Source organism: Tyto alba, unplaced genomic scaffold (assembly GCF_018691265.1).
Source record: "Tyto alba isolate M040663 unplaced genomic scaffold, T.alba_DEE_v4.0 Super-Scaffold_19, whole genome shotgun sequence".
NCBI classification, from domain to species: Eukaryota; Metazoa; Chordata; class Aves; order Strigiformes; family Tytonidae; genus Tyto; species Tyto alba.
In genome coordinates this window covers 9,498,157-9,520,356 of record NW_024881281.1, presented here as the reverse complement: position 1 = coordinate 9,520,356, position 22,200 = coordinate 9,498,157, and the positions used below count along the sequence as shown (strand labels likewise).

The 22,200-nt window shown below is 42.3% G+C and overlaps 1 long non-coding RNA gene across 1 annotated transcript; it reads left to right on the top strand.

Moving 5' to 3' along the window:
• The first annotated feature begins 18,440 nt into the window (after positions 1-18,440).
• Positions 18,441-21,095, top strand: LOC116961763. Its single transcript, XR_004407135.2, has 3 exons — positions 18,441-18,688; positions 20,785-20,905; positions 21,033-21,095. It is a non-coding gene; the product is annotated as an uncharacterized LOC116961763 (long non-coding RNA).
• The last annotated feature ends 1,105 nt before the right edge of the window (positions 21,096-22,200 follow it).

The following is a 22,200-nucleotide window of genomic DNA, read 5'->3' as shown; positions in this document are numbered from 1 at the left end:
TTTCTTCTAGAACACAAAAAGCTTACCGGTAGCTTCTGGGCAGCTTTTCCGTTTGTTTGTAATGTTCTCTCCATTGATGCTGTGTCCCAGCAATCAATAAAACTTGATTACGGGTAATAGTGAAAAGCAGCAGCCGGCAACCTCATTAAATGTAAAAATCCAGTGCAGAGTGTGGTGGCTAGAGTCAAATAATCGTGACTGAAAGGACAAACGTGTGGCTACTGAATAGAAGAAACCAAAGCTGGTATTGCCAGGATATGTTTTTCTCACCGATTTTGTCCCATAAGAAGGAAGCTGCTACTTCCATGAGCTGGACATGGAATTACAGCTGGACAGGAGGATAAACCCTGCATGAATAAGTGTCTTGTTAAAGATTTCTTTTCCTTCCAGATCAAACCAGAAGGGTTGATTTAGAATGATTGAAAAAACAAACTAATTAAGGGAAAAAAATGGTTTTGAGGCTGAACGAATGCTTTACTTAAGCTAAAAAGGAGATATTTTATTTTTGTCTTGAGTAGTTTTAAGTATTGTATCCATGATTAAAAACAATTGACGTTTTGGAGCGAAACACCATTCCAAATATTTAAAAATTCAAATATTCTTTTCCTTTCTCTGAATATCTTTTCAAGTGGCAGTGTGGTGGAACAGGCACATGAATGCAAAGTGTTCAAATTTGGATTCTTCCGATGCAAAAGGGTCTGTGTGCCACCAGCTCTATTTGAAGGTCTGTGGTGGAAAGAAGCCTGCATCTTGATTTTCGGGACTTTCTCTCTTCAAGTTTGATGACAGAATTGGGAAGTTCAGGGTTGCCAACTACAGATTTCTAAAAATTGTATTAGTGTCTTGAAAATAATGAACGATTGCTTCAATGCAGTTGTGGACTCTTTTGATATGCCTTCTGGCTTCTGCATTGTTAGGGTATTCATAGTTATTTCTCCATCTTTTCTATACCAGGACAAAGGCATAATACTCACTTTTCATTAAATGGGAGTGTCACAGCTAAGCACGGGGAGCTCTGAATTCAAAAAGTTAAAGCAACGTTGAAAATCTCTTGGATAGGAAAGTTTCTCCGGGATTGTTTGGTGCTTCTTGGGAACGTGGGTATCTGGTGACAGAAGAGCTGGCATGCTCTTCTTTCTGTTGAAATATTTCCCACTGGAGGTACGGCAAGGGGCAAAACCTGGTCGCTGGGGCGTCCTGCCTTGCAGGGTTGGAGCTCTGGGCAGTGCAGGACCTTGGGGTGGGCTGTGGGCGGGGAAGGCTGGCTGGTGCTTTATCCCTGCAGGGATAGGGAGGGCTTGGGGCAGGATTCTCCTTGCTCACATTCTCCAGCGGTACCTCTTACGGCTCTTCAGCTGCAGCCTGCTGGGGCTCAGCCATGGCACCAGCATGAGAGACTCATACTCTCTAAGGTGTTAGTAAAATAGGTGGATTCTGGCTCTCACATCCATCGTAGCATTAAGGCAATGTTCTAATTATCACATTCTAGAAAGCAAAACGAAATGTTCAAGTGGAGGTACCTGATGGATGATAGCTTCCATGTTGGTCACTTACTGTGCCAGTGCAAACTTGGCATCATACGTTAACTTGCCAAGTTAATTGAGGCTGTGTTTGAAATGCTTTCTCTTTTTCTTTACCCCCAAATGGAAAGTTAAATGCAATCCACTTTCTAGAAGCTGTTTTTAATTTTGACCATCCAGTAACATGCTCCAGTAATGAAACCTATACCTCTATTTAAAGGTCCTTTGTGTAATTTATAGACCCTATTTTCTTTCCTCATAAATTCTCACCCTACTTTCTAGGGAGGCAAAGTGTGCATTAGCCACTCTCCCAGGAGACTTCCATACTGTGCATATAATAACTGTGAGATAATAACTCAGCCTAGTAGTGCTGAGTGCACTCAGCTTCCAGCACCATGCAGAATTGGGTTCTCAGCTTGACCCCAGTATGAGCCAACAAGGGGCTATTTTTCTTCCAGGCAGTACAATTTTTGGTGTGTAATTTTTTCCAGAGCACTGACTCAGGGGAGGAGAAGCTGTGGATTTGCCTTTTGCTCTATTTGTGTGCAAGTCTCTGACATGAAGGGTTCTTTGAAGTGTCTTTAGGATGCTGTAGGGCAACCATATTTCTCATTTAAAAATATCTTTTAAATGACTAAAAACTTTAGATGTGTGTGTTTGTATTCATAACAGAACGTAAGCACAAAGATACAACTGCTAACGCACGTAGAAAGTCAGCTTGGTCAAGCTACACCAGTGTAGCAATTTCTCTTCAGTCCTGCGGTTGGGGACCTTTTAGATTAAATTCATTAGTTCATGGTAGTTTTGAGATGTAACATAAGCCTCCAAAGGGATCTTAAGCTTCTCTTTTTTATTAAAATGAAATCTTCCCTTGGCATTTCTCTAGGCACTTCTCCAGTCACAAATAAAAGGGACAGTGCTGAAGGATATTCTGCTGCACACTTAAATGCCAGCAATCCAATTAAAGGAATGTTTAACCTTTTGTAAATAAAGCTATGGCTTGGACTGCCTTTTGGCTAAAGGAAAAAAATGAACTAATTTATTATTAAGCTTCTTACCCAAGACCGATGTATGCATTCACAATATGGTTTACAGCATTATAAGGCCAGAATACTATTAAAATGATTTTGTCCCAGAAGGTCAACTGGCTGCAGGTTCAGACACTGTGCTTTCAAGAGAGCGCTGCTGAGTGATGTCCTTCTCAAAAGCTACCTCTGAGTCTTTTGCCCTCTCTGGTCCAAAAGTCCTGATCCAGATGTTAGACACGTCACAATTTTTCTAATATTGCTGTTATTTGAATATGGTCTTTGTTAAAATGAGGATCATTCTCCAATTGCAAACAGCAGTTGTGGATTTGGATAAGAATGTGTTCAAACTCAGATGTACATGTTTTAAGCCTTGGTCAAAAAGCATTTTCGAAGCTAAACAATCCTAAATCTGGATGTCAATTTTGTCGTAATTCTAGAAAATTTCAACAGTGTAGAAGGCTATGCTGTAACTTATCTTTATTGCCTCTTTTGCTGCTAGTCAGAAACTTCATCTGTTGGAATGTTCCGTCCAGGAAGATTTGGCAGAGACATCAGACCGAGCCTTGCCCAGCCAGGCTTGGTAGCAAACCTGATAAAGGTTTGTAATGGACATGGAGAGGAGGGGCAAGGAGTTAGAAGTTTTTCTGCTTTTCACCATCCTGCAACTCTGCAGGGCTTTAAACAGAGATCTCTGTGGTGGTAGGAAAACCCACGTAACAGTTGTGGTGGTGAAGTTGCACTAAGACAAGATACCCAAGTACGGGCTGTATGTTTTACTAGAATGGCTGATATGCTTAAGACACATGAGGCTACTTGAACTCTGCAATAGAAGTAGCATGCTTAAGAAAATAAATGCAATCACACAGTGCACATTTCAAGTCCGCTACTTCTGTTTCAGATCTGGAGAGAAGAGCCTATATGCCTAAAAGCTTGTGTAAGTTTTCCAGCAGTAAGAATAGGTTTCCTTGAGGATATGGCCTCTGTATATGAATCCTGGCTTAACTTTTTGGGATGTATTTCTTGCTTTCCTGCCGTGGCATCTCTGAGAGAGGCTACCCTGGAAGCTCTGACCACCTGTGGCGCAGCAGAAAGTGTTTCCGAGGGAGGGCGGGCCCAGGCCAGCACACAGCAGGGCTGCAGGAGGCACCGCAGGAGCTCAGCACCCCGAGGTCCAGCCTCAGCCGAGCAGGATGAGCACCGGCCCCGGCAGCAGCGGCTGGCAGCCTTCGGGGGAGCAGGACAGATCACCTTACGTTGCAATTACCATTTCTCATAGCGCTTTTACTTTTGCCTGCACATTGCGTTCGGGCCAAACACTTTGCGAGCAAAGGCTGAAAAATACAACTATTCATTACAGGGAAAGGGAAGGCCTTCTCTCGGTTAATGGACGTGCATTTGCTGTGTGGAAAAGGTTAAATGGTAATGAGAAAGATCGGGCAGGAGTCCAGCACTTTATGGCTTCGCTGGGACAGTGCCTGAGTTCTGTATTAACAGTTTTTCAAAATTCCTTCTTCTTGAGGCCACAATGTGAGTAATAATAACAGCATAAAGAAGGATGGCAGGTAGCAGCAATGGAGGCCAGCACTGTGTGTTACGATCATGTTAAGACTAAGTTCATTATTGTTGTGAGGCCAAGACCCAAACAACTGTGATTTTTCAATTTCTTTGTGACCTGCCTCTATAAAGTGTTTTGTGGCTCTGCGAATGAAAAGGGTTCTATTAGAGACAGGAATTGCTCATATAGTATTCTAACTATTTTGTTGCAGTTGAAAATCACAGACCAAAAGCAGGCTGTGTCTCACCAACTGCCAAGGTTCAGCAGTGCAGTGCCCTGGAGATAACACTGAATATAGCAATCAGTGCAGCAAAAGCCTTAAAAAGCATAAAACCGTAGAGAGAGGTTTGCTCCTTCCTGTGATCTCTGGTTCAGAGCTGGTTTTGCTTTTGTTTTCCTGTAAGTAATTATCGGCAATAAAATTGAAGAACTGAAGATTTCAGTGAAATTGTGTCCCCCACTGGAAGGCAGTGGGTTTGTTTCTGTTTGGCAGAATTACTCCGAATGGGTTTTGACTTAGAAAAAACATGAGGTCAAATGCAGGGCTGAATTGGTGCAGGTTGCACTGTGTGTTACCAGACAGGTCAGAGAGAATCTGGCTAGGTTCTTGCACTGTTTCACTTTTTTTGCACACAGTGTACAAATGAGAGTGGCTCTGCCTTTGCTTAATCTTTTCAATTAGTTCTTTGGGGGATTTTTTTGTTTTGTTTTGTTTTTAACGAAGCCAACACCTACATTTTCCTGTCCCCAGTTTCTTGGAAGAACAATAATGCACGGCGGTTTGGGAATAACATCTCAGTGTTGATTCTTTTTTCCAAAGGACAAACATCTTTTGGGGATCTGAGTGCCAAAGGTCACAAAGAGTCATTTTGATAGTGGCAAGAGGTTGCCATCGAGCTGCACTGGCACTGCTGTCTGCAGGCATGGGGTAGTCAGTGCTGCTGCTGAGACTCCCTGGTGCTCATCTAGCTCCTGGTGGTGCTCGTCCCGTGTGCTGCAGGTTGGGCTCCTGACGGGCTGTAACTGAGGTCCGCTGCCTGCTACACCCGCCCCTGCTCCATTTGTGGTTTGCCAGCTGGCTCATTCTTTTATGTTTGTATTGCTCCTGCTTGCAACTTGGCATGATGTCTGGGGGGGGTTGGGTTTTGTTTTTGTGTTTTTTTTTTTAAGGTTGCTTGCAAGACAGATATATTTTCTTTTCCTTGTAAGCCATGGAAAAACCTAAAGCTTCTTAAAAAGAAAAATTTAAAGCAATTCAGCTTTTTGCAACTGCATAATGGAAGAGCTCTGAAATAATTGGCTTATTATAGTGCACCCGTAAAAATGAATTTGCATCTCATTTATGAACTATTAGATTCCCTATTACATGAGAATGATTGTTCTTAATGTGACTTGCATGTAATTTAACATTCTTTACTCAAACATGTTGTAGCTAAACACTGGGGGAGGGAAGTTTGTTCCAAAATCATGGCCCTAGAACTTCGATTACAGAGCACTCACAGCTGGATCCTGCATGGTGTGCTCTCAGTTTGCTGTTTGTCTCTCTATGCCCATCCCAGTTCCACAGCGTGGTGCAGAAACCCAAAATCACCCAATTAATTTTTCCCTGACCTCCTCAGCACTCTTAAGGCCTGGTCACGCTGCAGCGAGAAGCGCGATTGCTAAAGGCAAACAAGAGCTGCAAGTACCCAGGGAGTTGCCCAGTGCAGTGGACATACTCCCGCAAGCCGTGTCAGCGCCCTCACTGGGAATGTCACCCAGGCTGGCGGGGACACGCTGGTCTCTGGGGTCCCCAGGTGAGGACGGCGGGTGGCCCAGGCGCGGCGCAGCCCGGGAGCAGCGTGCCGTCGCCCCGGCTGGCGCTGGGCTGCGGGTCTGGGGATGGGCGTGAGGGTTGCTGAGCGAATGCTTCCCAGCTGCTGGGCTGGGGAAGTCTGCCCGCGTCAAAATGTTGGAAAAACCCATCCGCAATGGTACGGAAAGCTACGCCGTTGCATCAGAAACAGGACGCTAACACAGTCAGGAATCGCTGCCTCCCCCGTGTGCTTCTGTCAGCATTTCCTGTGTGTAAGCATCAGTTTAGGTAATTATAAAGCCCAGTCTTGATACCTGTGACTTCATTTTGACTCGGAGGAGGAGCGAAGATGACAAGAACAAAAATGCAGGGTCACCTTGTGGAATGGGGGGGGGGATTCTGGGTGAGTGATTGTAGAAATACTGCCACACGGTTGAAGGGAAGGTGCCGAGCAGGCCCCTTGCACGAAATTCTGAATTCAGAATTGCTGAACTGTCATGGCAGAATATTTTACTTAGTCTAGATAGTAAATGGCAAAAGAGACGACATACAGAAGTGCTTTCCAATAGACACAAAAAATGCCCTGGTCTTCGTAAGAGGCTAAGTTTAGTGTCTCTTTGGACACAGCCAGCTAAGAAAATATTGATGCTAACTGTTCAGCAGGAGCAAGTGTAGTAAGCCCTGCAGTCACAGGTTTGAATAGTGGTGGTTCCAAAAATATGTGGATACTCCGATATGCATTTTTGTGAGAAAGCATGTAGAGAATTGGGTTTTTAATCAACACTTTTGTTTAGCTGATAGAATGTGTGGTTTAACCCAGTCCATGATCCTACTGTTTCTTTCAAGGTAGCAGGTAAGCAGCACATGGAGTGAGGTAAGGGAAAGGAATTCTCAGTCAAAAAATTGTGAAAGGACAGTATGCTCCTTCAGACAAAATAAATTATGTACAATTCTATTAACTTCAAAAGAGTAGAAGCATTGACAGCAGTTACATCTGAGCAGCACTGAAATACTTTGTATTTCATTTGCCTTTCTTCTTGATTGTAAGTCCTCTTTGAATTTCTGTTCAGCAGTACAGTAACCACAGCCGGAAATATGTGATACACGAACACCCACAGAAAATATCCCTGCAGTCCTCTAATCCCTCCTTTACACTAATTTCTAACAGATTAAAATGGGGTTCAGAGATATGAATGTACTGCACCTTTAAGAGCTACCGTGTTATGTAGGGAATCATTCACTTAATACATTAGAGCAGGTTAGAAACGTGTCAGTACGGACCCTGGCAGTTCTGGGCAGTTGCGTGCTGTTAGGGGAGCACACGGTGCGCTGCAGAAACGGGGGCTCTGCATCTCGGGAGGTCAGGCCAGAGCCCCTTCTAGCTGTTGTGTTAACATATTTCTTCTACTTCGTCCCTTCACTGTACGGCAGACTCTGTTATTGTTTTGTTTGGGGGTGGGTTTGCACCCTGGAACCTGCGAAAGGTTGTAATAAGGATTCAGAGTTCAGGGGTTAAGCAGAATTGATCTGTTAGCTTTTCCAAGGCGGGTGCTCTGCTGCCCTGGCCTTTGAAGGATAAATGTCTTACTCAGACAAATCCACATTGCTTTTCAGAGACTCGCTTCGCTGCGCGGCTGCTGCGGCCATACTGGCACAAGGCAGTGAAGAACAGGCTTCTGTTTGCTTTTGGGGGGAAGGTGGAAACACATTTTCAAAGCAGGTAGTTGTTTTATAAATGTCTGTGTTTAATTCCCACATAAACATGTTTTCAGTCTGCTTCTATCTCAGAAGGTGGATTCTGGGCACAATTTAAAAGGTTCCTTTCAGCTTTCACTAGTTGACAATCAAAAGCACCCATCATCCTGGATTTAAAATCTCTGCTTTGCCTTATACTCATAGTTGTTGAGTAAAGAAAAAGTGTGTATGGAGTTAAGGCTGTAAGGTCTATTCCCTCACTCCCCCTTCTTTTATTTTAATATGTGTATTTTATGAGGAAATCTTCATTTCTCCCACCAGAGTTAAAGGTTACATTACTGGAGTTGCTTTTTGGAGAAAACCCGTTACAGCTGTGCCTCATCACACTAAGCTGCAAGTGCTCCGACTTGTACACAAGTACATGGTGAGGCACCTTCTGGCCCCCAACACTTGTTTGGAAAGGAGGGAGCAGAGAGGTGGGAAAATGTTTGTCCTCATGCAGTGGAAGTGCAGAGAAATTGCGTGGCTTCACCGGTGTCACGGGGGGAGACTGCGGAGAGCAGAGAACTGCATCCCCTGGAACCCGCGGGGCTCTGGTCTCCTGGAAGCAGCATTGCTACTTGTTTGCAAATACTGCTGTTTGTTTTTTAAGGCACGTATTTAAAGGGCACACCATGATTACTAATAAACTAAATGAAAAGGGCAAAAGCTGGAGAGAGACAGTAGAGGGAAATTCTTATACCTGTTATCGTGTTCATTACTCACTGCTGTTTGTGTTTTTTCACGGGTACAGATCACCACACAGACGTAATGCTAATTATCTGCACAGGAGGTCATTTTTGCATGCTAACGGAAAACACTGGTATGTCTTGCTAATTTGATTTTAATATCTGTTCCATGCTATTGTTTGGCCTAGAAATTAGATTGCTTTTTACTAATATAATTGGCTAATTAAAACATTGTGTAGAAGATAGGGAAGATACCCACAGTCCTTATGTGATTTGGGACATAATAAAGTAAACATGAGTCAGTTCCTAATCGAACAAGAGCTCATTTAGAGCACAGAGAAAGGAGTATCCTCAATACAATTTTCTTAATAAGTTTTTGAGACAGCTTAGGGTACAGTCCTTCACCTTTGAAGTGGATATAGAAACACCGGAGCTTAGGAGACCCAGCCCTGTAAGACTTCTGTGGCTTTGCCTAATAAGTAGTTAACTATTATCAGTTCCATGTGTTTGCAGTATTTATATATTTAGTCATTACAACTTCCCTACCTTGGGCTAGTTGTGAAGATGTAAAGCAACAGAAAAGAGTAAAATTGCACCAAAACATACTCCCTCTGTCCCAGCAACTAAAACACACCTAGTTTTGCAACTCGACTTTTTGCACTCTTGGTATTTCCTTCCTTCCTTGCTACCACTTACCACCTGGTCTGAGTCCCTGGAGGGGAAATCACACTGGGTAGAGCCATTGCTTTCCCCTCTCCCTCTGTTTAGAGGTGACACGGGGTAGACAGGTGAGGAAGGGACAAGCGTCACCTCTGCCACAGCAGTGAAGATGGAACAGTGTGGGAAGTAACTTGGAATAAACAGATCATCTTCTTGCCTCGGATCCCAGCTGCAACAGTCCCAGGATCCTCCCTGGATTCCACCTTAATACATTATCCTTCAGACAGGACTCAGGGAAAAGTCCTATCCTAGCCAATCAATCTTTGAGCCTGGAAAGAGTTTGAGAGACTTATGCTAATCGTGTTTAATTTGTATGTGCAAATGATTCTAACGAAACGTAGGCTTCCCTTAGTATCTTCAATTAAAAGCTCTGGATGTACTCCAAAGTTACAAATTCCTTCACTAAGCCAGTTGGGAATGATAATGAATTATTGCTAATATAGCCATAAAGCTTTTATTTGCATAAGTAATATGAAGCTAATGTGTGGATAAAATTAAACTTTAAAATGAAATATTATTAAAACAAAACTGTTAATGAATTTGGACACATTACTGAGCAGGTATATTTGGCAGCTGGCTCGAACAGATAACTCTAATAGAAGTCTAGTTGAATCAAAATCAATATTGAACATTACATAACACGTTGAAGGTAGTTCACCAAGTTATATGTGCTCATCTTCTCGGCTCTGATGTGCTTCATCATTGTTAGCTTTCAGAATCATAACTAAAACAAAAGGTGTCATAATGCAGGAAGGAGAACCAAATCTGTGCATTTGAGTATTTCATTCTCTGTTTTACTGTTGTGATTAGATTGGCTTGAAAGAAGATGCTCTGAATTCTCACTAGTAAGGAAGAAAAATTGAAGATTGAAAGTCACATTATAAGTAGGTGATGGACATATATGCTGCTGATACCAGCAGTATTCCTGCTGTTATTATATTAAGGTTGTTATTACCACAGTGACACTTTTTTCTTCTTGAAATGTTTCACTAATAATTTTTTCACTCTTTTTCATACTGAAGAAGTCTTTCCTTAGTCCCTTGTGGATACTTTGAACTGCAACAGTTCAGGGGAATTACTCCAGACTAAAATCTTCTTAAGACCAGAATAGTGTTAGATGAAGGAACTTACTCTGAAACAGGAAATTCTACTTCTGTAAGCAAGCTGTAGAAAGGTACAGGGTGCAGTATTTGATCAGTTTTTTTTCTTTCTTCCACTATCACACATGAAACAGAATCTAAGCAACATCTCTCTCTGTTGGCACATGGCATTATCTGCTTTTTATGGTGACTTCCTGACAAAACTGCAGAGTAATTGCTGCGATTGCCTTGCTCATAGCTCTTAATGTGTACACCAGACTTGCCTCCATTTCACCCATGTCCAAGCCACGCTACTGCCTTTTACACACATTACTCGTATGCACAGCCGTAGCTTTACTCCTGATTTATATCCAACTGCTCCTGTGCAGAAAGGTTCAGTTACAGTTACGCTGTTAGGCTCCTGTGCTGCCCTTTTTCTGTAAAGCAATGTACACGAAAGTGTATAAAGCAACCTCTGAATGTTTTATTAAGATATCCCAAGCCTACTCACTCTGGGGCTAGAGATGGGCCATATTGTGAGTGCCTCCCTTTCCTGCCACCAAGACACCAGTGCGAGAAGATGGAGTCACAGAATGTTCGGACTAGCAGAGAAAGAAGCATTTTCAAGGCCAGAGGTTTCATTGTTGTGATTGAGAAAGGAATTCATTTTCTCTTTTGTGCAGGAGGATTCTGTACTTCACCTTTTTGCAGAGGCCAAAACTCTGACACCTGAAAAGATGAAAGCTGTCAGCTCTCAGCTGGTGTTTCATCCCAAGTGGAAAGGCCTGCGTTGACTTTAACTATCTAAGAATTTGTCCATATCTGTGTTTTTTCAGAGTAGGTTTTTCAGAAATAACCTAGTGAAGTTGTTGCATTTCTGTGGGGCTTGCATACCTGACCTACATACACAGCTTTGAAAATCCCAGTTCTTAGGAACTAAGGTTGAATTCGGTGTTGCTTTATGATGCAAAAAGCACATTAGTTTTTCCTTTATTTTTTTCTCTATATTCTATATCAATAGTTTTGGTGAAAAAAATTATGAGATTTTTTCCCCCCAGTGTTTTATTTCAGTTATTTGTGTGGTTTCTTATGGAGGATGAAATTAATTCCCTTTCTGTACTAAGAACAGACTGAAGCTAGAACCAAGCTGGATCTCCACGGTATGGTAAATCAAACTGGCTAGTGTGTCACTTCTAGTTTGACTTACATGTGTGCTAACCTTACTGCTCTGGGATACTAGCGTGTTTTGTGTCCAGAAGAAGAGATTGATGCTTGGGATACCAAGTATCATCTGCTGTTTTGCAGATGTCTTTTCCATTTTTGCACATATATGTATTATGTGTAGCATTTTAACATGATTTTTATCCATATAACTTGCATATAAAGTCACATCTTTTCTTATTCGTAATGTAATTGTCTCCTAACTGGGTGATACAGGAGAAGAGCAACAGCAAGTTGGCTGTGTTCATCATAAGTATGCTGATCCCTGGAAGACTAAATGCAAACTTGGTCTTTGCACCACAGAAGAGATTGCAGAGTTTGGAGGGGGATCATTGATTTGGGGGAGAGCAGTACCCGGGGCTCGTTCCGCCCGGTTGTGCCAACGGAGAGGTTCCCAACGTGGGCATCTGTGTTTGGCACAGCTCCGTACGCCTCTCTCGTGCCAGGGCTGCGCCGCGGGATGGGCGGCGGGGCTGAGCTGCTGCTGGGTCGACAAGTGGGCGAAATGCCCTGGAGTGGAGGGAAGGGGTGGAGAGAGGCTGCAGAGGCTGGCACTGCCTCCTGCTCCCGGCTCGGGCACGGCCCGCACGGGAACCCCGTGAACTCCCGGGGAAGCTCTACAGTGTCTCTGCCCGGTCTCGCCTGTTTTAAGCTCCTGATGCAATCAGGTCATGAAGGTTGCGCACCCTCAATTGCCAGGTTGCTTAATTTTGGCATGTTTGTGTCAAAACTAAGTAAACAAGTCATTCTGTTCCCTGGAGACTGTGTGAATAAATAGGGAGCGATGGGAATAAGCCCTGTTTGTCAGACAGGAGGCATTTCTAATGCCTTCACTGAAACACCCCTGTGCTGGCTTTTCCCATAGGAAAATTTGGTGTTCAGAGCATGTAAGTCCTAAACAGATGAAGGGGAAGATGCAGGCCATGCTTTTTAGATCTCTGTTTCAGCAACAGCTGAGAGGATTTAAACTGTGATTTTGATAAACAGATAAGCACAAACTGTGTCTCTGCTGATAACTTGAATGTCACATTTCAGCGTTGTGCAATTGGAACTGCTGACTTATTAAACCTTGGAAATTGGGCTTGATAATGGAAATAGCAACTCAGTGAACCTTAATTACAGTTGCAGCCCTGGCCATGGCCTGGCTTTCAACACGCAAGAAGAATTCAATATGAGAGGGTGAGCACAGTAGAAACCATTGGTCGCGAATTATATTAGTTGTGAATGTGGCCTTTCTCCATGCTGGCTACCTGTCTTAGTCGACCTGAGAAAAGCTGTTGAGCTCAGTGGGGGCAATGTCAGCACGAGGAGAGTAAAACAGAAACTATGATTGACCTTTTTTGTGCCATGTTTTCAACAGTCAGGTTCAATATCTTGGTGGAAATGTGCCTGGTACTGTTTTGTTATTAAGGAAGTTCAGGAAGATTTGACAAAGCGGTGTTAAAAAGTTAAATCACAAATGAATGTTCAGATGTGAGTTTATTCAGTTCTGCTTTCATTCACTACTGCACCTCAGTTTTAGAAGAATTTGAATACTGAAATATGTCATCATTTTGAAATGCTTAAAAGACAAGGCCAGTGTTTTATCATTTTATGTTTGTCCCAAATGGCCTTTATATCCAAGAGTGTGCTTGAAACTCTGGATTATAGGCATAAAGAGATGAATAGAATTGTAATGATTTGCTGTAAAAGAGGACTAAGATTTGGGGAGTAAGATGAAAGCCAGCTATAGCCTAAGCATTTTTCTTCTGTTTAGTTCTTCAAAGGAGTACAGTGGCAAAATCAGAAGAGATGGCAAGGATATGTTTTATATTACTGTACAAAAGCAAACAGATGGTTTACTTTTTCTCCTCTTTTAAATATGTAGCTACTGCAGTCTCATATCTCTTGGAATGGTTTCAGATATCAATTTAGTTTGCAAAACTGAGTTGATTGAATAATAGGTATATCACAATTTCAAACTAATTAGAAATATTGCTCACCAGAGGAGCTGATGGTTTACTTGAATGTCAATAATAAAACCGTATAAGCCATGAATTACTTTGGACTATTTAACATTATTACATTTCTCAGTAACAGGGACAGTTCTGCTGATAGTATTTGGCAGGAGCTGCTAGAGATGGGGCAGGCTCATTTATGACCAGCTGTAAAGTAGCTCTCCGGGTCCCCTTGAGGGAGTTCCTTTGTCTCTTGGTGCTCGTGTGAGCGATTCCCTCCTGTCAGCTGCTTCTAGACTTTATCCTTTTCCTCTTTGTCCTGCTAGAAGGAGGACAGATATAGGGTCCTTGCTGTTGGCTTCAGTAAGCTGCTTTCAGTGCATGCTCATTGCTTCTTTATTTTTCATCTCTTTTTTTTTTTTTTTTCTTTTTTTTGGTATTTCTTAACTTAGCATGTTATTTTTTTCTTCAGCATCAACAAGTACGAGATATGGATAGATGAGTATTTTTGTAATTGTAACTGCCCAGAACAATTTCTTGTAATCTGGTTTGTCTCTCATAATTACATATTTCATACAAGTTCTCCTGCGGGAATAAAACTACCCCTGAGAATCTAATTTTTTATAGAAGGGGATTGAATAACTTGGTATATGTGGGTTTTAAAAACCTAGGTGAAGTACAGTGTTATCAGTATCCCTCCTTAGAACATTGTTGCTTTTTATCATTTAATCTGTTACTAGTTCAAAACATGATTGTTTCCTTAATCTGCAGCACATTGCCCCATTGGGTCTCCCTGACACAAAGCACTTGCTTAAACCTGTTTCTGTTTGATGAAGCAACACTTCTGTACCTAACTCTTATGGAAATTAGTTGACCTCAAATGTCTACACAAGGTGTTGCCATTTCTACTAGGCCACGAGTGCACTTCGGTAATGTGTTCTGTCTTCCTAATTAATGATAATCTTCAACACAATACACCGATAGCAGAGAACCACCCAAGAAAGGACTTAATCCACAACAGGAGTACATGCAGTTCTTACACTGTATGACAGGACCTGCTTTATGGATGTTTGAAAACCTCTAACTTGCAGACTGCCTGGCAGCTGGCTGGCGGAGGTTTGAGCTGCAGCCTCCTGGCTCTTCAATAGCAGTGAAGTGCTGGGGTCAATTTACATGTTGGTGCATGAGAAAATCTGCAAACAGATAAATAAATATTGTCTTTTCCCCTCAGGTGGGATCTGAAATAAATCGAGGTATGTGCATTGGGCCTAGCTTTGCATACAGGAAACGAGCACTGAGGGCAGGGCCCCTCTTGCTGGGACAGGGCAGGAGGTTCTGTGATCCCTGAACCAATTTCAAGGGGTTTTTTTGCATTGTGTATTTGCAGTTTTATTTCAGTGGCGGCTGCTCAGGTTGTGGGAATGCAGATTTTTAATGTAGAAGCAGTTTTTCCAGCCCTTTTAAGGAACAGCCTCCTTCCACCTCTGTAACAGTAGCGGTAGGAGCAGCACTGAAAAATACGGCCTAATTCATCGCAGGCCCAAGTCTTCTGTTAAGGGGCTACACTTCGCTAAGAGATCCTGAGTCTTGAAGCAGATCTTGCGTGTGGGTGCCTGGGAGACTCTAGTTGCTGGTGCTGAGGTGCTCGCTCTGTCGGGCTCCGCGGAGCCCTCCCAGGCTGCCGGGAACGCTGGCCGGCACGGGGGCTGACGGGTTGCACCCAGCTCCTCCTCATCCCACAGTCACAGCTGCACACGTGTGGAGAAGCAAGTGGAAAGGTAGCTGCTTTTGTAGTTTACTGCGTGTCTTCTGCTGAAACGCAGCCAGGGCCTCCATGTCCAGAGGCATCGTTGGTTGCAGCACATGCAGCGGGCTGTGCCATGACCGGAGCCCTGCGGGACCGCCCAGGAGCGGAGGGCTGAGCTAATGCTTCCGTTTCCCACCTGCTTTGTTCAGGGCTGCAATAACACAGTGTGGTATCATCCACACTGGACACAGCCTGACTAGCCAGAATGATGGCCTCTGGCCCCGACTAAAACCGAGAACAGTTTCCATGTTTATTACAGAATTTCAAGCGCCTCGGTAGCTTTGACTCTGACCCTGCTCAGTCCTGGGCCAGAGGAAGCTGGTTTTGGCTGAGGCAGACGGTACTTCCCAGCTTTGGTATTTCCAGCAACTTCTCACCCACCGAGCTGCGGTCAGTGCGGTTGACCTGGGTGACCGCACAGGTTTTCGGGCTGGGGCTCTTTGGTGTTTTTTCATTGTTGTTTTGGTTTGTTCTGGCTTCACTTGCTTCTGTTGGCATTGATCTCTGGAAGACAGTAAAAATATTTATTCAGCATAGGCAGGGTGACAGATATCTCTTGTATGAAGAACTATTTGATGAGCTGTTAGTTTTGAGTGCCTTTCCTATTCATTGAACTAATTAGCTCTACAAATCTTGCTGTCAACCAGTCATAGAGCCACTTATTTATTTTCCCATGTGCAGAATTTTTACTTTGCTGCATATACACAGAGCTATAAAACCAAATGCACCAAAAATTGTCTCTTAGTTGGATATAAATGGAAACAAAATACGCTTGGAATTATTATTACATGTGCCATTAATTTTTATTTGAACTGTCTTATAAAAATGCCAAGCTGCTTTCATTGTTTTTCACTGTTGCTCTCATGTAAATGTAGGAAAGTTGTGGGGTTCTTTCTTTTCTTTTAATGCTGTTTTACTGTCTTCAGTGGGAGAGTATGCAAATGACTATGTCTAAGTCAGGAGAGATGTTAATGCTTGCCACACGGATACCTGGAATCTCCTGCTGTCACCGATTCCCACATCTCTTTAAAGTGATTGCTTGGTTTTAACCTCCTCTTGTGCTTTCTCTCCTTCTGCAAGCTTTGCGTTTTTGGCAACCTTTTTAGCATCATAGTGTGTAGAGTTAAGTATTTAATGTAATTAAAGCATTTCAGGCTCATGAAAATACAGCCTGCAAGACTGGCCCGTGTTGTGTTTAGACACAGTGAGTCTGGTTGTTTCTGGCGGTGACGGTGCCAAGAGCATTCTCATGAAAGGTATCTAGAAAATGTACTTTGTGGGAAAGAAAAAGATGAATTATGTGATTCCTAGCACAACTGCCGCTTGTGATTTGACTGCTGTGGCATTTCTGATTTGGGACAGTATCATGTGGGCTCTGGAGACTTGGCAGTATTTGTCAGTAACCAGTGCTGCTCTTACAGAACTATCAAGTGGGGCCTAGGAAGTATGTGCTCACCCCATGAAATATGGCCAGATGTTTTATAGCTGCATAGTTGCCTACAAAAGTTACCAGTAATCCCTGGAAGCTGTGCAATGTAATGGCCAACTGGAATTGTATTGCCTGTTGAGAAGGGATTTTCCATTTTGTAACCTGATGTCTTCAAGGCCATCACAGCCAAGATTCCTCTTCAACATACACAGCATCCTCTGCTCCCGAGCACGGAGTTCACAGAGATTTTTGCCAGTTGGAAAGCTATGTCACCAGTGGTCTGGGGTGTAGTGGACCACATGGCATTCATTTATTTTCTTAAGTTAGGTAATTTTTTTTTCTTTAATTTTAATTTTGGTGTCTTCCTGTGTTTCCCCTGCTGCCCTGTGTGAAAATCTTAAGTACACCTCATTTTGGAAGCAGATGTAATGGAATTGTGTAGAATCTACTACAAATACAAATTAAACTGTTTGAAAGAAAGCAGGCATTTACATTTTTTTCCTTCCCACCAAAGAAAGCCCAGTTCAAATGAAGCATAGACAAACAGAGCATGTGGAGCCCAAAGGCAATGAGTGGTGAAAGCATAGCTGTAAAATGGAAAACTGTTAAACAGAACTGCGCTAATTAGCTTCAGAGTACTCTTATTTGACTATTAGAAATGTGTGTCCAATTTTGATGTGCAAACTTCAAAAAGGATGTTGACAAATTGGAAAGGATTTGGGAAAGGGTTACAGGAAAGATTTGAAAATCATGCCATCTACAGAGACACTTAGACTCTTAATCTCTTTATCTTGCTTGAAAAGAAGAACGAAAGATTATTTGAGGAAGAGATCTGTAACTCTTTAAAGTTAGAAAGCACTAGAGCAAAGTTGGGCAGCTGTAGCTAGATATGGTTAAGCTACACAGTTTTGACACTGGGCGGAATTGAACGCTTGAGCAGCTTCAGAGTGTTGGACATTGTCTGCTGCTTGAAATCTGTGATCCAGACGATCCTCAAAGCTGTAGATCTGATGAAATTGTGAAACAAGTGCTCTGGTTCGTGTTAGACACATGAGATAATCATAGTGGAGCAATGGAAAAACCAGTGTACCTAATTTTCAGACGAAATTTGGCAAGTCTGGGAGCGTAGCTAGGCACTGTGACTGCCTCTGATATCTGTGGAAGATACTCAGTCATCGAGGTGATGGCGATGAAGCAAGAACTGGCAAGCTGAAAATTGTGAGGAAGAATTTAGGCATGTTTTTTGGTCCATTCTCTGTTGATTCTCTTTGTGCATGATTAAATGTTGAGGTGATGTTACAGAGATTAAAAGAAACACGATCCCTTCTCTAAAGTGTGTAATACCTATCTTTGGGGAAAAAGAAGTCTGTGGATGATGGAAATACATTTAAACCAGCAAAACCCCTTGAGTTAGAACTCTTCAATGTCAGGTTCTACCCAAGACCTGATGAAGTGGAGCTACATTGTGGAAACTGTGTGACAGTGGGGTTGGGGGCTGGGGGGGATGACAGAAAGAGGATTTGAAACATTGGAAATGAGAGGCTTCAAGTTTCATATTTCAGTGTTTGGCAGATACTGATTTATCCTGGACAAAGCCTTCTTTTTCTCTGTGATGTTTTTGTCACTGTAGTGCATCCTTTGCTTTCTCTTTTTCTTAAACTTCCCTCCCATCAACCAGAGCTCACCCTATGTCAGTTCTCTGCTCAGTAAACTTTCATTTGGGAAATTTTGTAACTTTTCCTTCTGTAAATGTGCAGGTACACACAAGAGTCTTAAGCTGTTTGCCAGCTGTGACTGAAACCAGGCAGACTTGACTTCTGCTGGAACAAACAGAAGAGGACTTGAGCTATAACATCCAGGCTGTGCTCGCCTCAAGGTCAGAGACATCAAGAACTAGGCCCGATAACTTGGGCCCACATCAGATTATTACCAGCAGTTCTGAAAGGATACTTCAGTCAATAGTAACTAATTGACCTTACTATCCAGAAATCTCTCTTTGGTGTTGCAGCCCCTCTTGGTCATCATGAGAGCACAATACGTTGTTTTGATTTGCTTCCTTTAAGCATCTAGTCCACACCACTGTTTCACCTGAAGCTTTCCTCGAAAGAAAACACTGTTACAGTACCAAGTTCATCACAGCTTCTGGAGGGGAGAATAATAAACAGCTCGTTGAGGTAAATGGAAAGATTTTGCTTGAGCTATGTGGGCTTTTGATCAGAGAGGTTAATCAGAAAGGCATTTAGACACATGCTTAGGGGACAGAAATTGTCTTTAAAGGGAAATACATACTGCATTAGAATAAATTACAAGGTAACGTGATTTGGTAAAGTGGGGGTTATAACAGTTGAAACGGAGTAGTCTTTTCATCCACGTTGCCTGTTCATTTATTTTAATAGTGAGTTTACAAAGCCTACAGTAAAGCAGACTATAAAAGATGTAACTTTCTAAAATTATACTGTAAAACTGAAGAATTTCTCTGTACCCATTTAAAAGGAAGCATGGCATTACTCTAAAAACATATATCCTTACAGACTGTTCCTCAGGGTGGCAAATCTCAGTGGTGTCATTTTTCAGATGTGTTTGATTGTAAGTCATGCTTGTACCTCAAATTATAGGAAATTGGGTGTTCCGTTTTATGCTTATAAGAGATCTTTGATTTCTAATTCAACTTACAGCACATGTAATATTTTCTTTAGTCTTAACACATCATTGTCAACTCTACAGAGTATATTTCAGTACAATTTTGAAACATTTCCTTGCTAGTAAGCACTTCTGTCTTGGCAATACTAGAAATGCTTTTCCATATCAGCAACAGTGCATGAATGCTGAAAACTCACTGGAGAATTGTGCTGTGTGTTGAGAGAGATCCTAACTCAAAAAATCAGATGCATCACTGGTAATTGTATTTAGAAAGTAACTATAGCAAAATTAAGAATTATTAATCTTTGAGGCAGAATTTAAGTCCGATACACATAATTTTTCACATCCCCAAATTTTCGAATAAAGTACAGAGTAGAAGAAATTATTACAGAACCAAGTCCTCCCATGACACTTGCAGCACTCCTGTGACCTTTGAATCTGCTTCTGTTTCTACATCCTGTAGTCAGGATGCTATTGGGGAAGAATTTACTGGTTTTAAACTGTAGTTTCTAAAACTGCTTATTTGTATGTAGGTACATGTGGCAGCATACGGGGGGGGTATCTGTACGCAGGAGCACCACTGCACCGCTTTACTGAGGGCATCCAGATTTTGCCCTGAACTGCAAGAATTTCAAGAACAGTCAGAGGGATCAGAGAGGAGTATTTGCCTGGAAAACACATAAATTATGTTCTACTCATAACAGTGTATTTACTTTTCTGTTGTATTCTTATACTAATTTACAGCATCTTTCCATTGTCTCCAAGACCAGAGTTCCTACTCTTTCACTAATATATGAGCGAGTGTTCAAAAGCTGATGTGGTTGTGGGTTTTTTTTCCAGATAGATTGTCAGAGATCTGCAGGCATACCTGTTGTAGAATGTAAATACAGTCAGAAATTGAAGCAACATTTTATTATATTTATCAGAAAAACTTATACTGAGGAAACCCAAGGCCATTTTGTATGTTAATATTCATCATTTAGCAGCTATAATAAAATCTGGGGAAGCAACCAATGTTCTCAGTGAAATATCAGTGCAAATCTCCCTGGTACTTTATTGCCATGCTGGTTAACTCTGCAGGAGGAGGTGGGCAAAACCCCTGGGAGGGCTACACTGAATGCTGTATTCAACAGGAGAGGGTAAAAAAAAAAAACTAGTAAAGTTTTTAGTAATCTTGGCTTGAAGGGTAATTTTCTTGTCAACTATATAATTAATGCATCATACATTACAGTAGCCCATTGTTATTCTAGAATGCCGGGATACATTTCAAACTGAATAGCTGTTTAACAAAACACTTGGCAGATTTATTACCCTTAGGTGATTCTGTCAGTCAGCATTTTCACATGTTTAGCCTAAAGTAGGTAGAATCAATTTTGGTATCTATTTTGTGAAATGCCGAGCTGTTTAAATTGAACCACGCACACATATGCACAACCCCCTAGAAAATCAGGACTTGTATTGGATCTCCATCTATTAGCAATGAAACAAGAATTACCCTTGCAAGCTCCTTCGTTTTTTCTTTCCACACTCAAGGCATCATCTGCCACTTCCAATATCTACGACTGGGTATTCTGTGGTCATTGTCAGATAATGTCTTGAACGTTACGTTTGCCTTTTCGTTACTTTACAGAACACTAAGTGGGCAGCTTCAGAAACTCAGGCTCAGGAATAACTGTGTGTGTAATGGAAATCCTTAAACAAGGAGACATCATGTTGAATTTGCTGTTGCCAGTTTTGCAAAAGAATTCAAGGTACAATTGAATGTTGGAGGGATACGATAGGCTTAGAACTTTTTCCCAAAAAAGGTTGGTTACAAATTCTTGTTACAAATGATTAGGATTTCAAGAATGGAAATGTATTATTTTTATTTTTCAATAGGAGGACATTCAGGAATGTAGGCAGAAGCTCTGTACAGCCCAGGTGTGAAGATACAGAAGAAATGTGGTAGGTGAGAAACAAAAAATATATGTTGCAAGTTTGAAGCAGCACAACATCACGTAACCGGATTCTCACATTTTCGTTGTTGAGACAGAATAATTTTCTACTCTTTTTAAATATTCTGTGAAATGTTATTGGATTTTTTTTTACTTTAACTTAAAATGAAAAAGGAATACATTCACTATATCCAGTTTTTCCTCACTGATACCTTTCTGTCATATTTCTTTCGCTGCTGTGCTTTCTAGTTTTTGGGTTGGTTGTTTGTTTTTTCCTTAGTTTTGAAATTTATGAACTGCCAGAGCTGTAATTTCTTTCCTATTTCGCAATAGGTATCTTTGCTAGAGGCTGAAAAGTCAGCAAAGAGCAAAGGCAGGAATGGGGGCATGGCGGAAGTCATAGTTCCCACATTTGACCTCAAATGATCTTCCATTAACAGGTTTAAAGGGATTTTAAAATCTCAACAAGTAATTCCTTCCTCAAGTATTCAAATAATTTTAAAATGTTTGTTTTTCACTTACGACTTCAAGAAAAAAAGGTAAAAGCTATGTTCATTGCATGTCATAGCCTAGAGAGGAGGAGGAGCATTTGAAATAAAAAGATTCTAGATGAAAACTTCAGTGAGCTTAAAAAAAATAAATTCCCAGAAGTTGCGCACCTAGGTGCTGCACCTGCAGAACTGCCTGCGAGATCAAATCCACTCGTCAGAGAAAGCAAAGTGCGTTATGTGGGCCGGGTTTGTCACCGGGGGATCGTTCCGCTGTCGGTCCCTGTCACCTCTAACCCCAGCCGGAGGCAATCCACCCGCGCTGGGCAGCCGGGCTGGTGGCTGCCGGCACACTGCGCCTCTGCCAGCGGCCCTGGGCCTTCCCGCAGGGAGAGGCTCCTCGAACACGACTAATTTAGAGAGCTTTAATTAAAGACCAGCACATGCATATGAAGCGGTAGCGGGTGGACAGCTTCCCTGGGAGCTGGGGAGGGCGAGGGAGCTTCCCCCCCAGCGCCGGGCGATGCGGCTCACGACTCGCCCTCCTTCGCTTCCCCGTCCCGTCCCGGGGCTCACAGCGACGGGAGATGGGGAGCTCTGGGGATCACTGGGAGCTTGGGGTGT